The sequence below is a fragment of the Heterodontus francisci genome, chromosome 10, assembly GCF_036365525.1.
Source record: "Heterodontus francisci isolate sHetFra1 chromosome 10, sHetFra1.hap1, whole genome shotgun sequence".
In the NCBI taxonomy this organism is placed as follows: domain Eukaryota; kingdom Metazoa; phylum Chordata; class Chondrichthyes; order Heterodontiformes; family Heterodontidae; genus Heterodontus; species Heterodontus francisci.
In genome coordinates, this window is record NC_090380.1 from 27,465,338 (window position 1) to 27,487,767 (window position 22,430).

Below are 22,430 nucleotides of genomic sequence, written 5' to 3' on the forward strand. Positions count from 1 at the left end.
CAACGAACATCTTACAAAAGCTTAAGTGTCATTGCTGGCTGTATCCGGAGATGTTATTAAATGCTCTAGAAGATTGTTAAAATATATATATTTCAGAAGCCTGCACTGCAAACAATTACACTTATTTCTTGTGAATTTTCTCTTTTGGTAGTGGTCAAAAAATGTAAAAAGAGGCAATGCAAAATAATACAACTGGTAACATCCAAATATTGACTGCACTCATGGTATTTTTTGTCTTAAAATCACTTTTTTTGAAAGGCTGTTTTATATTTGCCATTAACTGGATGGATACAAGTTCTGCAATATTCTTTCGGAAAGCCCATACTAATATTGTAACTTCACCACATGCAGGAACAAGGGATGGCGGGGGAGGGGGGTGACAGCAAAGAGAACAGTGTTATTACAACAACTTTATATTCTCATGATTGAGAGATTGAACACCAAAGCATTTCCATTAGTGGCTTCGACCTACTACACAGAAAAAAAAATGCGTTGGTCTCAACTACCCTGGAGCAAGTGTAGCTCCATTTAATACTGCTCAGCGTTATCTCAATACTTTTTAACTAGATCTAAACCATCTCAAAAAGGAATATAGTTATATCGATATTCGCTCACCAAATATAGGGGATACTGTAAATATATTTAACAAAGCACTATCTGGAAACATTTACCCGTGAAAAGGTTAGAATGCCACCCATTTTATTCACAATTCAGGCCAACACTTAAAAACCTGAGTGGAACTTAAATGCAGTTTCTGCAACACACCCACGTCTTTCAGCGGAACATCACATCAAATTGTTAGATGTAAAAAATCAAGGTTTTTTTTTCTTCAAACGTCCCAGACGTTACCAAATTATGGGAAACTATACAAAATAATTAATCGTATTTTCAATATAATTAATACATTAAAACCAAATTTACGCAGTTTTGATATGGCTGGAGCATCAGTTTTCAATATCTGTCTGCTGTATTTTCACAAATTATTTTTTCTGAATTCATTCCCTTAAACCTACCCTAATCCATCTCAGACATCAGCCAATAACGGTTTTTTTTTGAGATTCAAAGATTTCATACGTACACACTCATTTGCGCCCACGCCAGCGGGGAAGAAAAAAAAAATCAAATTCCTTATTCTCGCAATCTAAAAGTCACGAAAGGTATGAAATTAATTTCAATTAAAAAACGAAACTTCCAATTCGGTCTATTAAAAAATAATCCGCCAATATAGTTGAGAAATGAAGGTTGCAAAAAGTGGGGGGTGGGAAAGAAAAAAGAAAAAAAAACTGCCATTTGCTCATGCAGACGATTGTGTAACGGGGGGGGGGGGGGAGAGAGAAAGAAAGGAGGGAATATTTCAAATTAGGCCATGGTACTGACATTTACAGTAATACTGAAAATAAATGCGTGTAACAGACAGGTACCTCAGACCGTGAACTGTCCCCACTCTCACTCTACGAGGACTGGTGAAAGCTGCAGGATGGTGTTAAACGCATTTTCAATTTTCGAAATGAATCGTTCTGAAGAATTCGGTTTTACCCAGAAGGGGTGACAGAGGGAATAAAATAGTCGAAGTTGTGACCTGGCGAGAAGCCTGGTGCCTGGCTACTAACTGGAGATAACGCCAATGGCCGGGTTTGATCGTCGTACTGTACTTACTGTAGCCGGGAGGGTGGGAAATTCAGGCCCGCCACCGGACATCGTTAAAATAACTTTTAAAAAACAGCCTTGATCTGACCCTAATTTTTAAAAACAAGTCTTACCAAACAGGATGAAGGGGTTTCCGAGTGTACCGATAACTTTGGGGGGGGGGGGGGGGGGAAAAGGAGGTGGTGGTTTGGCCACATTAGACTAAATCAGTGGGCGTTCGTGATCCCCTCGCACTGTCACTAAAAAGCTACTTTTTCGCACCATCAGCTTTCGTGTGTGTCTCTTCTTTCCCCATGATCACTTTGCCAATTTTTAAGTCTTGCTTTAATTATAACTCCGCAATCATTCGTGGCGAGAAGACACCGACTCAATGTTCAAGAGATTCGGCTTACTTCCTCGTTTCAACCACCACCTCTTCCCCACCGCACCCCCCCCCACCACCCCACTCCACTCCACTCCACTCTCTCCAGAGAAGGACTAAACAATTTAAACTACCACTGGACAACGAAGGAAAAAAAAAACGTCCCGCTCAAAATTACTCAACTTTTAAAAACAAGTGACATTAACAAGAACAGAAAAAAGGAACAAACCTGCTTCCTCCGCACTGAGCGACTGATCTGCGCTTGTCTTCCATCCTCTTAATTTGGATGAATTATTTGAAGGGTGCTGAGAAAGAGTGCGAGGTCTTGCCGTCTTCAATAGGAGTTATCTGTATCCGAGCTGCAGCCAGCAACCTCTTTACCTGTTTGTGACCGGCTGTGTCGGTGGGGTGACTTCAGCCCTACAACCCCTCTCTTTTCCTTCCCTCTCTCGCTCGCCTCACATCCTTTCTGTCCTCAGCCCTCCTCATTGCTGTCTTCGCTCCCTCTCCTCCTGTCTGTATGTGGTGCGTTGCTGCTGTGTGTGGTTTTTTTTGCTCCAGTCGAAAATGGCGCCGAAAGCCGAGATTCGACTCAAATTCGTTAGTCGCGGGGGGGCGGGCCGCGCGGCATGCTGGGTAAAAGCAGCTCCTCGCTGACAGTTTGAAATTGGGCTCCAACGGCAGCGGCGCGAGCTGCCACTTGGCCCAACGGCTCTGCATATCAAACAACAAGCCCCGCCACTAGTCCAACTACATCACTCGCTCTCACTGCACTGCCACTTAGGCTTCATTTAAGACCACACTACGAAGCCACACAAGACCGAACGATTCAGTAGCAAACACCAATTGTGAACTGCCGAACTTTCATGTTGAATTTACGTAACTGGCCCACGACTTTGCAGGTCTGTTGGCATTGCATTTTTTGGGGGGCGGGTGAGGGTCACAACTGTTGTTTCGGATATACAGAATCTTTGTAAGTATGCAAACCCATCATTAAACCTTTTACGATTAATTGTAATACGACTGGCGTTAAGGAATTAAGCTAGTGGGACTTTTATGGGGATTTACTAGTCTTCTTCACCTGCCCCCCCCTTCCCGGTCAGTTGAGGAGGGTCTGTCAAACTTTCGATATTTAGTGTCTCATTCTGGAAAGATCTCGAAGCTTGAAAGTGGCTCCAGGTGTTTTGTGAATATTTGGAATTTGTGGGTACCACTCAGCAACTTTACCAAAATTTTTTTTTTTTTTTAAGTTATCCTAACTTTGCACAGTTGCAGCAGTCCATGGGGCCTTGCGTAAAACTGGAACATGAAGTGAATTATCGGGGTCTCTTAAATGATTAAGGAGGCTTGCCGAACCTATAGTATCAGCTAGAATGGCCATCTCTGGTGAAATATTGAGCCCTACCAACAGTCTGAATTTATGAATATCTAGATCTCAATACCAATGTAATGCAGTCTCAAGTGATCAGGCATTTAATGAGACAACCCATTAAGCTCTGATATATACGGTCACCTTCTGAAAACAAAAGCTAAGATTTCAGTCTTCAAAGCTGATAATTTAAAAATGGCTGCCAAGATGCAAGTTATTTATGTGCTGCCAGTCTGCAAGACTAAGAGAAACAAAATCTCAATATTAACTTACTTGTCACATTATAGATTATTGAGCAAAGGCCAGAACTCCCCGTTACTGATGGTAGTAACTTTTGTAAGCTATTTCCTTGCCCACACATAGGCTGCATGTCTGTACCATGGAGCCTCAGGGAGGTTATACTGAAAATTTATCATTGTGTTTCCATCAATATCTCAGATTGCTGGTACTATTGGATTATGGTGTTCTGATTAGCATTTATCCAACTGATCTGGCGAAAGTGGACTGGATACAGCTACTTGAAGGAAAATCAGTGGCAAACCAGTGGGAGGCATTCAAACGTGAGATTCTACAGGCAGTGTAGACATGTCCCCAGAGATAAAGGCTGGTATGGCCAAATCTAGAGCCCCCTGGTTATGTGGAAGCATATAGGGTAAGATTAAGCAGAAAAAGCTTATGATGGTCACAAAAATCTTAATAGTTTAGAAAGCCTAGAGGAGTACAGAAAGTGCACGGGTGAAGTAAAAAAAGATTAGAAAAGCAAAGAGAGGACATAAATTATTGCCAGGTAAAAAAAAAAGGAAAACCCAAAGACGTTTTATCAGTACATTAAGAGCAAGAGGAAAACGAAGGAAAGGATAGGGCCCATCAGATGTACAAGGGAACTTGTGCATGGATGCAGAAAATGTGGGCAGGGTTCTTAATGAGTTTTGTCTCAGTCTTCAGAGAGGGATGATGCAGACATTGCAGTAAAAGTGTGAAATATTAGATATGCTAAGCATAATGAGAGGGGATGTACTAGAGAGGAAGTACTTGAAAGTGGATAAAATTGGCAGGACTGGAGGGATTGTATCCCCAGACGGTTAAAGGAAGCCAGGAAGGAGATAGCAGATGCTCTGATGATCATCTTCAAATCTTCACTAGATACAGACAAGGTACCAGAGGGTTGGAGGTCTGCGAATGTTATACCATTGTTTAAAAAGGGTGCGAGGGATAAGCCAAATAATTACAGGTGAGTCAGTCTGACCTCAGTGGTGGATAAATTATTAGAATTAATTCTGGGACAGGATAAACGGCCATTTAGAAAGGCACGGATTAATTAGGGATAGTCAGCATGGATTCGTTAAGGGAAGGTCGTGTCATACTAACGATTGAGTTTTTTGAGGAAGTAATGAGGATTGTGGAGGGTAGTCTAGTGGAAGTGGTCTACATGGATTTTAGTGAGGCATTTGACAAGTTTCCACATGGCAGACTGGTCAGAAAAATAAAAGCCCATGGGATACAGGGAAATGTGGGAAGTTGGATCCAAAATTGACAGGAAACAAAAGTAGTGGTGGAACGATGTTTTTGCGAATGGAAAGTGGTTTCCAGTGGTGCTCCACTGGGCTCAGTTTTAGGTCCCTTTCTGTTTGTGGTATATATTAATGATTTGGATTTAAATGTGGGAGGCGTGATTGGGAAATTTGCAGATGACACAATAATTGGCCGTCTAGTTGATAGCGAAGAGGGTAGCTGTAGACTGCAGAATGATATCAATGGTTTGGTTGAGTGGATGGAAAAGTGGCAAATGGAATTCAATCTGGAGAAGTGTGAGGTAATGCATTTGGGGAGGCCAAACAAAGCAAGGGAATACACAATAAACGGGAGGATATAGAGGGGTAGAAAAGAGAGAGACCTTGGAGTGCATGTCCACAGGTCCCTGAAGGTGACAGGGCAGGTAGATAGAGTGGTGAAGGCGGCGTTTGGAATGCTTTCCTTTATTGGAAGAGGTATGGAATACAAAAGCAGGGATGTAATGCTGGAACTGTATCAAATGCTGGTTAGGCCACAGGTGGAGTACTGCGTACAGTTCTGGTCACCACATTACAGGAAGGACATAATTGCTCTGGAGAGAGTACAGAGGAGATTTGTGAATGTTGCCAAGGCTTGAAAGTTGCAGCTATGAGGAAAGATTGGATCGGCTAGGGTTGTTTTCCTTACAACAGAGGAGGCTAAGGGGTGACTTGTTTGAGGTGTACAAAATTGAGGGGCCTAGAGTAGACAGGAAGGACCTGTTTCCCCTAGTGGAGAGGTCAATTACCAGGGCGCACAGATTTAAGATGAATGGTAGAAGGATTAGAGGGGACATGAGGAAAAACCTTTTCACCCAGAGGATGGTGGGGGTCTGGTATTCACTGCCCGGATTGGTGGAGGCAGAAACCCTCAACTCATTTAAAAAAGGTACCTGGACCTGCACCTGAAGTGCTGTAACCGGCAAGGCTACAGCCCAGGTGCTGGAAGCTGGGATTAGATTGGGCAGCTAGATTTTCCAATTGGTGCAGACACGACGGGCTGAATGGCCTCTTTCTGTGCCATCACATTTCTATGGTTCTAACAATTACGACAACCTCTATCTCCATTAAATTCAAATAGGGACAACCTGAGTGTAAGAAATATAAGCACAAATAGGATGGAATTGCCTGCACATGGAGTGCTAGATTGCTAAAAACCGAGGTTGTGTGGCCCACAGGCTGCGGTTTGGTTACCTATGCCTTCAGTGGTGTGCCACAGCACCATCTGGAGAAATTTCCTGTGAAATTTCTGACCAACCCCCACCTGAAGGATAAATTCAGGGTTGATTTAACCCATTTTTCCCCCATCAACTTGAATGGCAACTTAATCTCAGTTCTGGAGCTACATGTTAATGTCATTAATATTTACAAATCTAGGTCTTCTCCCTCTCATTTGCCATATTGGGATTTTTCATAAATTGTCCACATTCCAGAATACCCAGTCTTCATCGTTGGTGTTGTGAAGACACAAAACAGTGCTTACAATTCATATACATTTTCAATCTCAATGAGGGTGTCAGGGAGAGGCAGGGTCCATCTTAATCCCAATGGAGGTAGGGATTCAAGTTGAGCCATTTGTGCAGTTACTGGTGATCATATGATCTGCATTGGCAGAGGCCCGACAGCAGGCCTCTTCTCTTCTCCCTCAGTCAAGTAATTGCTTGATGCATAGGGATTCCAAGAGGTTTTGTATTAGTTTTAAACTTAAAAAAGCCAAGGAGACTTGCTCATGTAGACATTTAGAAAAATGATAATGTTCCAAAATTATAGCTTGAGTGTTGTAGCCAATTTTCATTGGTATTAAATGAGTAAATAACACATAATATTCAGAGCTCAAATGGCTGAATTCACCACTCTTCTGCAGATGTAGAAGTCTCATACCTGCCATTTATTTCTGTTGGGTCTGATGACCACTGGATAAAATTATATGCAAAATTATTTTTTTGGGGGGGGGGGGTTGGGGTAGTGAAGGAGCTCCCTTTCCAAGTTTGATTTACATCTGGTGGATATTTATGGTTTAACAATATTGGCAAAACTGCCCTCAACTAAATAATTGCTGTTTGCACATGCAAATCATTTAAAAATGTTGAGACAATAATCAGTCTTGTCAATATTAAAAATAATTTAAAAGTTACATTTTCTCCAACTGACAGAATGCATTAAAACTACAGTACGGTAAGTCAACTTACTATACACTGATTAAATCAATAGTCAGTTTAAATTATTCAATATCACTGGTGTAAGATGACCATTTTCCAAATAATTTAAAGGCATTGGAACCTTGGCCAAGACAATGCTAGCAGTAGTTCTATATTCAGATTAGATTTACAAGAATTGTTCCAGGGATCAGGGACATTAGTTACATGGATACAGTGGAGAAGCTGGGGTTGTCCTCCTTAGAGGAGATTTGATAGAGGTGTTCAGAATAATGACAGTCTAGACAGAGTAGATGGAGAGAAACTATTCCCATGGGTGGAAGGATCAAGAATCAGAGGACACTGATTTAAAGGTGATTGACAAAAGAGGCAACGGTGACATGATGAAAACGTTTCTTTAATAGACAGTGAGTGGTTAGGATCTGGAATGCACTGCCTGTGTGATGGAGACAGATTCAACTGTGTCTTTCAAAAGGGAATTGGATAAGTCCCTGGAGAGAGAAAATTTGCAGGCCTACGGGGATGGGGCAGGGGAGTGGGGCTAGCTGAGTTGCTCTTGCAGAAAGCAAGCACAGATACAACAGGCTGAAAAAATTGTTACAGCACAAAGAAGCCAATGATTTCCTTGGAGAATAGTATTAAGTAGTGGAAGTATTCACAGGCTGATTAAAAAGTCCGACAGGCCGCAATATGAAGCTCCTTGATTGTTGGTATAAAGATGATTATAGCCAGAGTTGTTAATCCAATACAAGAGGCTTTTATGGGCTGCCAAAACTTATACAATGCGGGGGGCACTTAGGTTTACACCCACTGGATGTGAATACACTGCTGGATGTTAACCCAGAATCCAGAGCCCCAATCTCCACTTGCCAGAACTGTCAGCAGCAGAGTTCAAATATTGCACCTTCTGACTCAGTGAATGCTACCAAGTCAAAAGCTTGCTCTGTTAGCAGTGGTAAATTCCATTTAGAAATGAATTTATTTTTAAAATTGACTTGTCACTTGATCTTAGAGGGAAGATATCACGCAGATGCGCTTTTCAGGAAAGAAAAGGAAGGAGAAAAGAAAGGAGGAGGGGTGGCAGTATTGATCGAGAATATTAGTGATGGAGATATAAGGACTAAATCTATTTGGGTAGAGTGAAGAAACACATCAATACACTACTGGGTGTAGTTTATAGGGTGCCAACTAGTGGGAAAGATATAGAAGGAGCAAAGTTGCAGTGAAATTACAAAGGGAACTGTATCTTAAAGACTGGGATAGTAATAGTGTAAAAGGGAAGGGCCAGGGGTGGGAGGAAAGAATTTATGATGTGCGTTCAGGAGAATTTTCTTGATCAGTATGTTTCCAGCCCAACAAGGAAGGAGGCATTGCTGGATTTGGTTCTGGGGAATGAGGTGGATCAAATGTCAGTAGGGGAACATTTAGGGAATAGTGATAATATAAAAAGGTATAGGTTAGCTATGGAAAAAAAAAGGACAAGGAGCAATCTAAAGTAAAAATACTTAACTGGAAGAGGGCCTATTTCAAACGGGGTGAGAATGATTCCAATTGACCCGGGACAGGTCCAAAAGACTGGCAGGCAAAACTGTAATGGAACAATGGGCTGCCTTTAAAGAGATGGTTCAGGTACAGTCAAGGGACATTCCCACAAAAGGAAAAAGATAGTGCAACCAAAGTCAGAGCTCCCTGGATGATGAAAGCGATAGAGTGTACGATAAGCAGAAAAAGGGTGCATATGACAGATGTCATGCAGACCCCCTACCTGCCAAGACTGAAGCATATTAATTTTGTCACATGACCATTGATTTTAAACTGTTGCTGGAGCAAGGACATTACTTGTTCAACAGATTGGTCGTGGCTGGGAAAAACATCTGCATATTAAAAGAGGGACAAAGGAGGTATTCTCTGCTCCAATTTAACCCACAATGGACTTTGAGCACCAGGTATTGTATCTAAGAACAGACATTCCAGGGTCAGCTAAGACAAGAGAATCCACAAACAGACATGGTCAGACCAGTCAGACAGTCACATGACCTACCTGCTTGGCAACCTGGGTTTTTCTGAATTGTACAAAGAGTTTGAATGGAGAAAGACGGTTTGCTCCTGGAGTGAGCAGACCTCTCCTGTCTGTTCCCATCTCTTTCTCACAAGCCTCTGGATCCACTGAGGACACATGAACCTCGAGAGAAAAGTCTCCTACATCAAATAAGGTTTAAGAATACTGAGCCCCAACAAAAAGACCTACCTATGATCAAAGGACTTTACAGCAAGCTCGAAGAACAGTAACCAAAACCATCTTCAGATATTACCTCACTTTATTTCTTTTGCTCTTTTCTGTCTATCTGCATGTGTTTATCACATATGCATGCTAGTGTGGGCGTGTCGCGTATCCGTAGGCGTTAACCGAATTAGAGTTTGTTTAATAGAGTTCAACCTTTTTTCTTTAAATCTAAGAAAACCTGTTTAACTTCCAATTATAAGGCGAAGAAAGTAGCCAATGAACAAGGATTCACTAAGGGGGGGGGCTAAAAAAAAAGTGCGTTTAAAATTAAACCCTGTTACAGTAACACCAGGTGAAGGCTGAGAGGGAACCATAGACCCTTTTCTCACCTGGTCATAACACAGATGTCAGGTTGATAGCACATGTGAGAATCAGGCTGAATATAGAAAATTCTGAGGGGAAGTGAAAAAGGAAATGAGAGGTAAAGAGAGAGTATGAGAAGAAACTGGCAGCTAACATAAAAGGGAATCCAAAAGTCTTCTATAGACATATAAATAGCAAAAAAGTAGTAAGTTTAACTAACATGATTGAATTTTTTGATGAGGAAACAGAGGGTTGATGGAAATGTGGTTGATGTGGAGTACATAGACTTTCAAAGGGCATTTAATAAAGTGCCACATAATGGGCTTCAACTTTGCTGGCAAGCCTATGGAATAAAGGGGGCAGTGACAGCATGGATTATGAAGTTGGCTGAATGACAGGAAACAGTAGTGGTGGACTGGAGGAAGACCTAGACTTGAGAGTACAAGGCTATTGTGAGCTGTGAGGTTAGGGATAGAGTTCAAGAGGGAATGGGCAGGCAAGAGGCAAATAAAATTTAATGCAGTAAAGTGTGAAGTGATACATTTTGGTATAAAGAAATGAGAGGCAATACAAACTAAAGGGTACAATTCGAAAGGGGGTGCAGGAACAGAGACCAGGGGGTATATGTGCACCAATTATTAAAAGGTGGCAGAGCAGGTTGAGAAAGTGGGTATAAAAGGCATATGGGATCCTGTGCTTTATAAACAAACAGAGGCAAAAGGAAGTTATGAAGAACTTTTTATAAAACACTAGTTCGGCCTCAACTGGTGTAGTATGTCCAATTCTGGGCACTGCACTTTAGGACGGAGTGAAGGCATTGAAAGGGTGCAGAAAAGATTTTAGAATGGTTCCAGAGATGCAGGGATTTCAGTTATGTGGATAAGATTGGAGAAACTGGGTTTGTTTTCCTTAAAGAGGAGCTTGAAAAGGAGATGTGATAGGTGTTCAAAATCATGAGGGGTCTAGACAATGGAGAGAAACTGTTCCCATAGGTAGAAGTATTGAGAACCAGATGACAGATTTAAGGTGAATGGCAAAAGAACACATGGTGACATGAGAAGAAACGTATTTTTAAGCAACGAGAGGTTAGGATCTGGAATACACTGCCTGTAAGTGTGGTGAAAGCAGATTCAATTGTGCCTTTCAAAAGGCAATTGGAAAAGCACCTCAAGAGAAAATCTGTGGAGCTACAGGGAAAGGGCGGGGGACTAGCTAAATTGCTGTTGGATAGCCAGCATGGACACGACAGGCTGAATGGCCTCCTGTGCTGCAACCATTCTAGGATTCTATGTTACTAAAACTAGTAGTCAACAACAGGTACTTATAGTGCCCTTAATATAGTAAAACATCCCAAGGCGCTTCACAAGAATACTATAAAACAAAAAATTTGACACAGCCACGTCAAGTAAATATTAGGGCTAACTAGCAAACCCTTGGCTAGAAAGGTAGGTTTTAAGGAGCATCTTAAGACAGAGAGAGGTGGAGAGTTTGAGGGGGGAATTCCAGCATTTAGGGCCTTAGACAGCCACCAATAATATACTGGAGAACGGTAGGGTGTGAGGAAATTACAAAAGATATGAAGGAGTGAAACCATGGAGGGATTTGAAAACAAGGATTTAAAAAAACAAGACATTGCTTAACTGGGAGCTAATGTAGGTCAGTGAGCACAGGGGTGATGAGTTAACAAGATCTGGTGTGAGTTAGGGCATAGGCAGAAGAGTTTTAAATGACAAGTTTAGAGAGGGTAGAATGTGGGAGGCTGGCCAGGAATGCGTTGGAATACTTGGCTGGAGATAACAAAAAGGTATGGATGAAGGTTTCAGTAGCAGATGAGCCGAGGCAAGGGTGGAGTTGGGTGATGTTATGGAGGTGGAAATAGGTAGTCTTGTGGTCAGAAGCTCATCCATGGGTCACAAAAGGTTGTGAACAATCTGGTTTAGCCTCAGTCACTAGGGATAGGGATGGAGTTGGTGGCTAAGAAACGGAGTTTGTGGTAGGGACTGAAATCAGTGGCTTTGGGCTTCCCAATATTTTGTTGGAAGAAATTTCTGCTCATCCAGTATTTGATGTTGAACAAGCAGTATAACAATTTAGAGACATTGGAGGTGTCAATAGAGGTGGGTGTCGTCAGTGGACATGTGGAAATTGATGCTGTGTTTTCGGATGATAAGACTGTGGAGTTGCATGTAGATGCGAAATAGGAGGGAGCCAAGGATAGATCCTTGGGATACACCAGAGGTAATGGTGCATGAATGGGAAGAGAAGCCATTACAGGTGATCTTCTGGCTATGACTAGATAGAGAAAAGACTGGAATCAGGAAAGTGCAAACCCTCAGCTGGACAATGGTAGAGAGGCATTGAAGAGGGCTGTTGCAGTCAGCCATGTTAAAAGGTAGAGAAGGACGAGGAGGGATAGTTTACCTTTGCCATTGTTGCATAAAGTGTCATTTGTGACTTTGATAAAGAGCCAATTCAGTGTTTGTGGCAAGGGTGGAAATCTGATTATAGAGATTCAAACATGGAGTTTCGGTAAAGATGGGCATGGATTTGAGAGGCGACAAAATGTTCAAGACTTTGGAAAGGAAAAGGAAATTGGAGATGGGGCAGTAGTTAGCGAGGACAGAGGGGGCAAGGATTTTTTTTTTTTGAAGAGATGATGATAACAGACAGATGGTGGCATCTGAAAGCAGACACAACTGGTTCATGTGGCAGTTTAGAAGAAGAGGTACAAAAAACTCCTTTTGAAATGCTTCCAAATTTCTCATGTTACAATGAAAGCAGCAAAACAAGCAGAGAATATGGATTAGAAGAAACAGCAGCTGTCCCATTCTTATTAACTTCCAAAAGTATCTGACACTATTTCTTGGGCCATCCACAAAGTGATACATTTTGGCTAATTGAATGTTAAAAATGGTGAGGGAAAGGGCAGTTAAGGGATATGAGCATACTGTTACGACCCGGTGAGGAAGAGGTCTGGGGTTCCCTTTCAGCCTTCACCTGGTCTTACAGGGTTTAATTTTAAACAGTGTTTTTAGCTCCCCCTAGGTGAATCCTTGTTCACCGCTTTCCAATTATAAGGCAAAGAAACCAGCACAAACAAGTTTTCTTAGGTTTAAAGAAAAAGGTGGACATTTATTAAACTTAAACTCTAATTCAGTTGATGCCCATTGATACACAACGCGCCCACTTGAGCATGCATACAGAATACACATGCAAATAGAGACAGAAAAGAGAAGAAAAATAAAGTGGAAAAGTTTGAGGCAACATCTGAAGAGTTTTTGTTACGGTTCTTCGAGCTCACTGTAGAATCCTCGATTGTAGGTAAATCTTGCTTTTTGTTGGGGCCCAGTATTCTTCTTAAACCTTGTTTACTGTAGGAGACTTTTCTCTTGGGGTTCATGTGTCTTCAGTGGATTCAGAAGCTTGAGAAAGAGATGGGAGCAGACAGGAGAGATCTTCTCAGTCCAGGAACAAACAGTTTGAGTTCAAACTCTCTGGCTAGTTCAAAAGACCCTGGAACAGCCAGTCATGTGACCAGCTGGTCTAACCAGTCCTCTGAATGCTCCTCTTACACAAAATACCTGTGATCAAGATCCATTGTGGGTTGAATGCGTCAGGGAATGGTCCTTTGTCCTTCCAAGCACTGTCTGTTAAATGCAAATGTCTTTTCCAGCCATTGCTGATCTGTTTAACAGGTCATTTCCTCACTCCAACATTTTAAAATCAATATTCATGACAAAATTAATGTGCCTCATTCTTGGCAGATGGGGACCTAGCATGACAATACACTACAAAAACTCAGACCCCAGCCTTGAAAGGAAGCAAATGAGAAGAGATCGTATGGAACTATGAAATACTAAGTGAACAGAGAGGGCAAATTTGGAACACGGTTTTAAGTTAAATTATGACTTCAGGTCAAGGAAGCAAATATAAAGTGGCAAAAAGCAAACTGATGACAGAACAAGGATGTACTTTCTCATCCCATGTGTGATCAATACCTGGATGTTTGAAATGGGGTAGAAGTAAAAATGATGCAATCATTCTAGAGACTGATGGGAGTACAGTAGATTGTTCTGTAGATCTAGTCAGGCGGAGTGACCTCATCTGTATTTATCTTTGAGAAATTGTACTTTATTTTCAAACAAGGGACAAAGACAGGAGGAGTGAACTTATTGTTAATGAATATGGAACAGCTTTGACTCAGTACAACCAATGTAAACAGATATCAAACACTAAAACTACAGTATAGGGTAAAGACATGTAATGTCATATTATACATACACGACAATGCAACTTTAAAAACAAACTTATACCACAGATTAATCTCATCAAGGTCTGGCAAACTAACTGATAGAACTAAAGATTTTGTTGGTAATAAGAACAAACAAACATTTACTGAATCCCATGTGATCGAAAAATATAAACTACTCCTCCCCGTCCTTCTCAACCAGTCTGACATGGTTGACCACAGCATCAATCTCCACCTTCCAAACCTGCGACTTCTACCAACTAGAAGGACAAGGGTAGCAAATGCATGCGAACACCACCACCTGCAAGTTCCACTCCAAGTCACACACCATCCTGATTTGGAACAGTTGCTGGGTCAAAGTCCTGGAACTCCCTTCCGAACAGCACTGTGGGCGTACCTACCCCACATGGACTGCAGCTGTTCAAGGAAGCAGCTCACCACCACCTTCTCAAGGGCAATTAGGGATGGGCAATAACTGCTGGCCTGGCCAGTGACACCCACATCCCATGAATGAATTTAAAAAAAACTTCCCCTTGGTCATCTAGCTGGACAGAACTACACTTGCCTGGTTCCATTCTTATCTATGCAGAGAATCACAAGCATTGGCTTCTCTTCCTGCTCCATTACCTCATGTTGCCAAAGGATCTAAGCCTTGGTCCCCTCCTACTTCTCATCTACATGCTGCCCCTCAGCAACAAAATCCAGAAACACTCAGTTTGCACAGGTACACTGACAACACCCAGCTCTACATCACCACCTCTCTAGACCCTCCAGTGTCTCAAAATTGTCAGACTGCTTATCTGACATCCAGTACTGGATGAGCAGAAATTTCCTCCAACTAAATATTGGGAAGACTAAAGTCATTGTTTTTGGTCCTGACCAGAAACTCCATTGTCTAGCCACTGACTTGGTCTCTCCTGAGCAACTGTGAGGAGTAACTAGACTGTTCACAACCATGGTATTATAGTTAACCCCAAGAGGAGCTTCCAACCATAGTTATGCGGTTTCTTGCCATTTCAACACCACCACCCCCACTCTCATGCCCACATTTCTGTCCTTGGCCTGCTGCATTGTTCCGGAGAACATCAAGGCCAGCTTGAGGAGTAGCACTTCATATTTCAATTAGGTACTCTACAGTCTTGCAGACTCAACCTCAAGTTCAACAATTTCAGAGCATGACTGGCCTTTTATTATATATTTTTAACCATATGCCTGTTTTTCATGTGGCCAGAGCTGCTCATTATTCTGCCATTAACACTCTATGGACCAATGCTTTGTTTTTCACCACAAGCATTAACATGCTCTTTGCCTTTGACCCATGACAGCTGTGTTATTTAATCTCTCCTGTCCTCTGTCTTATCACACACCTTCCCTTTTGTTCTCTTCCCCACCAAACCACCACTACCCCCCCCCCCCCCCCCCCCCCCCACACCTTCAGTTGCTTAAAACCCAATTCTTTTCTGACCTTTGCCAGTTCTGATGAAAAGTCAGAGCAGAAACATGAATTCCGCTTCTCTAGCCACAGATGCTGCCTGACCTGCTGAGTATTTCTAGGACTTGGTTCTTATTTCAGATTTCCAGCATCTGCAGTATTTTGCTTTTATTAAAAATTCTCACCCTTGTTTTGAAATCCTTCCATGGTCTGGCCCCTCCCCATCTGTCATCTCCTCCAGCCCCACAACCCTTAGATATCGGCACGCTTCCAATTCTGGCCTCGAGCATTCCTGATTTTAATCACTTCACCATTGGTGGCTATGTCTTCAGCTGCCGTGGAATTCCCTCCCTAAACCTCTCTGCCTCTTTCTTAACTTTAAGACACTCTTTAAAACCTCTTTGACCATACTTTTGGTCATCAGCCCTCATGTTATTAGATGTCAAATTTGTTTGATTAATGCACCTGTGAAGTTTTTTTTAGGACATCTTACTACCTTAAAAGTGCTACATAAATGCAAATTGTTGTTGCTGAATGCAGCTGTACTCTTCAGTTCCATGTAGTAGGAAAACAAATTCTGTGACCAGTATCTTTTTGTTAATATCTGAGAACGCTGTAGTGAATGGCTCAAATACTCGTTTTAATTAGTCCTTTAACTTAAGGAACTAATTCTGAGAGGTGTTCTATTTTGAACAGACCAATAGGAGATGGGATTTCAATTCCACCAGAACGATCAACAAGTGCCTCCGCTTTTAGATGGGAAGTAGTATCACAAACAATTGATTGTAGAGAACAAGTTATCTGGTCCAAATCAAAAGTGCTTGTGCTAAAGTAAAGCCTTAGGAATATCAAAACATTAACTATCCAGAACTAGATTGTTGCATTACTCCTGGTAGCTAACATAATTGCATGATACAGAAAAACATCCTTAAAATTTGCAAACAAGGCTGCAGAAAACCAGCCGTACACAAGTATCTCTAAAATATACCTTACTATTCGCTGGTATGATTGTAGTCGGTAACGGACAAAATATATTCCTATAATATTGTACGTGGTCGTTTTTGAATCTTTTCTTAAGTACTGTATCTTGTATTTGCTGTACTAAACTTCTATCGGAATACACATTTGTAGTGTGAAAGACTTGCTCCTCAATCATGCGTTGAGTTGCAGTCGTTTAACCACTGTACTATTCATACATTTTAACTTTGAGCGCCAATTTTTTTTTAAACGAGAGCAACTGTACGTTATTGTAAAGACTGTTTGTCTCCCCCGCCAAAATCTAATCCATTATCAGCGCAGTGAAATCACAGGTTTAATACAAACTTGATTTGTAGAGTCACTGTTTATTTTGCCCATGCACAGGTCTATTTGCCCAAGTTCTACATTGAATCTCAGTCCAAAATACAATCGCCTCTCCCTCCAATCTGCAGTATTGTAAATGGCTTATTGTTTGTAACAAAGTGCTCCGCTGCAGCGGAAGTCCTGCCCTCCTAGCCACTCCGAACACCGATTGGTTCAGGGACGCTGTCACTGTTCTAATTTGGAATTTTCCTGATTCTAGATTGACTATTGTATGGAAGTCCGGACTGTCAATCTCCTTACGCCGGAATACCACTGTGCATCAATGTAAATACTGTAATAGTACTATTGCTTCTATGCAATGTTGTCGGAGTTGCTTTATGTCACCTTAGCCAAGGTGTGCAGTTCTGCTTACACAAGCAGTACAATCCGGCGATATCAAATTAATAAGGTAAACGGAGAGAGGTCGCACTTTTATTCTCTTTCCATCATCTTTTTAACAAAAAAAAAGAGTTTTAACCCAACTTTAAGCAAATATCACAAATAAACAACGTATTGACGTTTCTTTCTCCAGTAATTACGGAAATTTTTACATCAGTTGCCCAGCTTTCTCGACAGTATAGGATATGCGCAGAGCAAGAGTGGACAAAATATTTACACGAAAATAAACAAATCGGAGTATCATATGCGTCTGTCTTACTTGCACGTATCAATTTCGCATCAGTAATTTTAAAATTTAAATCTGTAATTGCGTCACTCCGTCGTTAGGTATCAGTACAATTAGTATCAGCAAAGTTGATGTCCGCTAGGGTACAATTTAATATACTCCCAAAATATGCTTTTCGATCATGCACTATTTGGTTATACGCTACATATTGGCCGCACAAGTTTAAAGGTTCCACAAACTAGGGTGTTTTGTCCCTAAATAATCTTTAATGCAGTGAACAAAAGAAACATAACAATGTTTGATAAAATTCACACAGGTACATGAGTAAATACTTTATGTAGTTTTAATGGAAGAAAACAATGTGGGACACTTACTGACTCGTGAAAATCGATATCACACGTAATCCAACTCTTAACAGAATGTGTATTCTTTAGAATAAAGAACCTTCGCAAAAATCGACGCTTATGTTCTACCCAACAACAAAGCTTACCCTTTTATGCAGTTTCAGCAAGCTTCAAGGAAGTTGTCCTTTTGTTCTACTATTTATAGATTGCGTCAACATTGCGAAAAGGGTAGGCGGAGCGGTCCCTGCAGGAAAGCGCGCAACACACGCGACTTACCATCCAGTAGTAGTAAACCAGCAGGTCAAATTATCCCACGTGTTTGTGATAACCTATGTAATAGGAATCCATATCACACAGCGGAGGAAGCTAAATAACAGCGAATCTTTTTGCCAACAGACGATCTTATTTTCATTAACTTACTGTATCATTACCGCAATGATTATATTTTACATATCTACATGTATATCTGTACTTAGATATATGTGAATATGGCATGGGCATATGTTGTGAAAAGGACGCATAGAATGCTTTAAATGTACACACGTAATGAACCATCTTGTAATGTGCAACGTATGCCATTATTGGTTCAGATATTACTAATGTTCATTTGTGACAGTTGTCTTGAACATTGGTTTGCAAGGCCGTGGGAGAGATAACAAATGCTTAAACTACGTTCAGTGCCAGGGCGTTGCTGTTGCGTATAAACATGAATTAAAATATAGAAGTTATGATTTCTCCCTGTACTTTAGTAAAATAACTATCGTTAGTGTGTATAAAACAATCAAAATATTGCAGATGCTGGAAATCTGAAATAAAAACAAAAGTGCTGGAAATAGCAGGTCTGGCAGCATTTGTGGAGAGAGAAACAAAGTTTAGGCTCTGTGACCTTTCATCAGAACTGGCAAAGGTTAGAAATGTAATAGGCTTTGAGCAAGTGAAAGGGGGGAGGGAAGAAGAACAAAAAAGAAAGGTCTGTGCTAGGGTGGAGGGCAGGAGAGATTAAATGACAAAGATGTCATGGAACAAAAGGCAAAGGGAGTAGTAATAACCATAGTAAAAGCTGAAGCATTTCTCCAGAGTGTTATTAGCAGAATTATGAACAGCTCCGTCCGAAAGCAAAAACATGAAAAAAAGTTTAAGACTGGCATATGGTTAAAAAAACAATCAAAATGGCAGTCATGATCTGAAGTGGAGGGCTGTAGAATGCCTAATTGGAAGATGAGGTGCTGTTCCTTGAGCTTATGTTGAGCTTCACTGGAACAGTGCAGCAGGCCGAGGACAGAAATGTGGGCGTGAGAGCAGGGTGGTGAATTTTTTTAAAATTTGTTTGTGGGATGTGGGCGTTGCTGGCTAGGCCACCATTTGTTGCCCATCCTTAATTGCCCTTGAGCAGGTGGCGGTGGCTGCCTTCTTGAACCACTACAGTCCTTGGGATGTAGGTACACCAACAGTGCTGCGAGGAAGGGAGTTCCAGGATTTTGACCCAGTGACAGTGAAGTAATGGCAATATAGTTTCAAGTCAGGATAGTGTGTGGCTTGGAGGGGAACTTGCAGGTGGTGGTGTTCCCATTTATCAGCTGCCCTTGTCCTTCTAGATGGTAGTGGTCGCAGGTTTGGAAGGTGCTGTTGAAGGAGCCCTGGTCAGTTGCTTCAGTGCATCTTGTAGACGGTACACACTGCTGCCACTGTGCGTTGGTGATGAAAGAAGTGAATGTTGAAGATGGTGGGTGCCAATCAAGCAGGCTGCTTTGTTCTGGATGGTGTTGAGCTTCTTGAGTGTTGTTGGAACTGCATCCATCAAAGCAAGTGGAGAGTATTCCATCACACTCCTGACTTGTGCCATGTAGGTGGTGGACAGGCTTTGGAGAGTTAGGAGGTGAGTTATTCGCTGCAGAATCCCTAACCTCTGACCAGTTCTTGTAGCCAGAACATTTATGTGGCTGGTCCAGTTCAGTTTCTGGTCAATCGTAACCCCCAGGATGTTGATAATGGGGGATTCAGAGATGGTAATGCTATTGAACATCAACGGGAGATGGTTAAATTCTCTCTTGTTTGAGATGGTCTTTACCTGGCACTTGTGTGGCCTGAATGTAACTTACCATTTATCAGCCCAAACCTGGATGTTGTCCAGGTCTTGCTGCAGATGGACATGGGCTGCTTCAGTATCTGATGAGTCACGAATGGTGCTGAACATTGTGCAATCATCAGCAAACATCCCCACTTCTGATCTTATGATGGAGGGAAGGTTATTGATGAAGCAGCTGAAGATGGTTGGGCCTAGGACACTACCCTGAGAAACTCCTGCAGAGTTGTCCTGGGACTGAGATGATTGACCTCCAACAACCACAACCATCTTCCTTTTGCTAGATATGAATCCAACCAGGGAAGAGTTTTCCCCCTGATTCCCATTGACTCCAGTTTTGCTAGGGCTCCTTAACGCCATACTCGGTCAAGTGCTTCCTTGATGTCAAGGGCAGTCACTTGCACCTCACCTCGAGTTCAGCTCTTTTGGACCAGGCTGTAATACGGTCAGGAGCTGAGTGGCCCTGGCGGAACCCATACTGAACGTCAGTGAGCAGGTTATTGCTGAGCAAGTGCCGCTTGTTGCACTATCAATGACCCGTTCCATCAGTTTGCTGATGGTTGAGAGTAGACTGTTAGGGGAGGCAGTGGCGTAGTGGTATTGTCACTGGACTAGTAACCCAGAGACCCAGAGTATTGCTCTCGGGACATGGGTTCAAATCCCACCACAGCAGAAGGTGGAATTTGAATTCAATTAATAAATCTGGAATTAAAAAGCTAGTCTAATGATGGCCATGAAACCATTGTCGATTGTTGTAAAAACCCATCTGGTCCACTAATGTCCTTTAGGGAAGGAAATCTGCTGTCCTTACCTGGTCTGGCCTACATGTGACTCCAGACCCACAGCAATGTAGTTGACTCTTACATGCCCTCTGAAATGGCCTACCAAGCCACTCAGTTGTATCTAACCGCTACAAAGTCAATAAAAACAGCACTGTGGGTGTACCTACCCCACATGGACTGCAGCGGTTCAAGAAGGCAGCTCACCACCACCTTCTCAAGGGCAATTAGGGATGGGCAATAAATGCTGGCCTTGCCAGTGATGCCCACATCCCATGAATGAATTTAAAAAAAAAATAGTAATTGGCCGGGTTGGATTTGTCCTGCTTTTTGTGAACTGTCCTGCTTTTTGCGGACAAAATGGCAAGCAGCTGGAAGTTTGGGGTCATGCTTGCAGACTGAGTGGAGCAGTGTGTATTGCTGCGAGACAATCTACATGATACAACGCCACCCCCTTGTCCTGTCAAATAATTTCGTTGTGGGAGTCTGCTGTCTTTTGCTGACTACTATTAAATCTACTACAAGAGAAAAGAAAATGGTAACTGCATAGTTTTGCATTGGTACTGCTCATAACTCAAATGTGCCTCAGATACATGTACATTTCATGCACAATAAATCTAGTAAGCTAGGAGTATCTAAGACTTTGTCCTTGTGGCCACGTTGCTGTGTACAATGAGCCTTGGGAATCACAAAGTTTATTCCCATTTTCTCATTAATCTGCATATATCTCAGTTGCCAACAGGTCTTGGTATTCTCATCAATAATTTAACCACCAGTGAGGTAATAATGCTAAAAAACAATAATTTCCAATTCTTTTAAGCCCACAAAATATGAAATATTAGCACAATAGGATTGTGTTGCCTGAGCTTTAGGGCTGCTTGAGACTCTGGCATCACCTGTTGGACACCCCTGCAGTACACCACGACTGTTTGGTATATACATGAGAGGGGAAAAACAGATTTGGCAATGGCAAGAGCATTGGTATTTTTGACAAACAAATGAAAATAATATTTGGCACACAGTTTTGCACAAAGAATGCATTCTTTTACATGACTCTGAAGCTTACAAGGAGCAAATTTAGATAAAGGGCTGCTGATCAGCATTGCATGATCAATGCAATGTTGTACACAACATCACCCTCACACACCATAGTGCTGCAACATCATGAGCCCAGATGCTGTGGGGTGGGTGGGGGGGGGGGGGTGCGAGAAACAGTAATGATTTGTGCTAGATAATACTTTCAGAGGAATACATTTTGAAATCACAGAAACTTGTACTGGGAGCTGCTTTCTCATCCCTCGAGCCAATTTTTTTGTGAAGGGAGTCATTTATCACAGGGAGTGCTGAAATTCATAGAATTTACAAAACTAATTTCTCAGTGGTCTTGCCTATAATTCAGTAGTGTCTCAAATACTGGTGCACTGTGAGATTTATTTCATGTGAAATAAACCCAGCAAGGCACCACTGCTTGTTTAGTATATACAGGATGCACAGCAGGACTCAGTCGTTTGCCAAAATACATGCTTGTGACCTACATAAGCCCAACTCACTGGTGGTTTGTTTTTGTGAAAACCAGTGAGTCCTATCATTTTTATACCATCCATTATGTGCTGTTGAGGTACATTTAAATGTTTATGATTTGTAACTGCATATTTTTTGTGTGATAGTACTTTTTTGCACAGAACTGGCATTAATGCCCATGAGTACAAGCTACCAGAATGGTGGTTGTTTGAAGTAGTGTGCACAACATATCAGTAGGAAATGTAACAAAGATCAGAGACAAAAGGAGATTTTGTGGAAGAGCAGGAGGTGGGGACCATTGAAAAAAAAAAATGATGGAAAGTGAAAGGAGACCACAAAAACAAATAATGATGGATGAGAACATAAAACAAACTCTGAGGGGAATG

General features: G+C 41.8%; 1 long non-coding RNA gene across 13 annotated transcripts in view; it reads right to left on the minus strand.

Moving 5' to 3' along the window:
* Window positions 1-17,906, minus strand: part of LOC137374363 (uncharacterized) — a 70,060-nt gene extending 52,154 nt beyond the window's left edge. For 5 of the 13 annotated variants that reach the window (XR_010975795.1, XR_010975799.1, XR_010975805.1 and 2 more), the window contains exon 1: window positions 2,238-2,605. This is a non-coding gene — a long non-coding RNA (uncharacterized lncRNA). The other 8 variants (XR_010975796.1, XR_010975797.1, XR_010975801.1 and 5 more) reach the window with 8 other exon arrangements.
* Window positions 17,907-22,430: the final 4,524 nt, after the last annotated feature.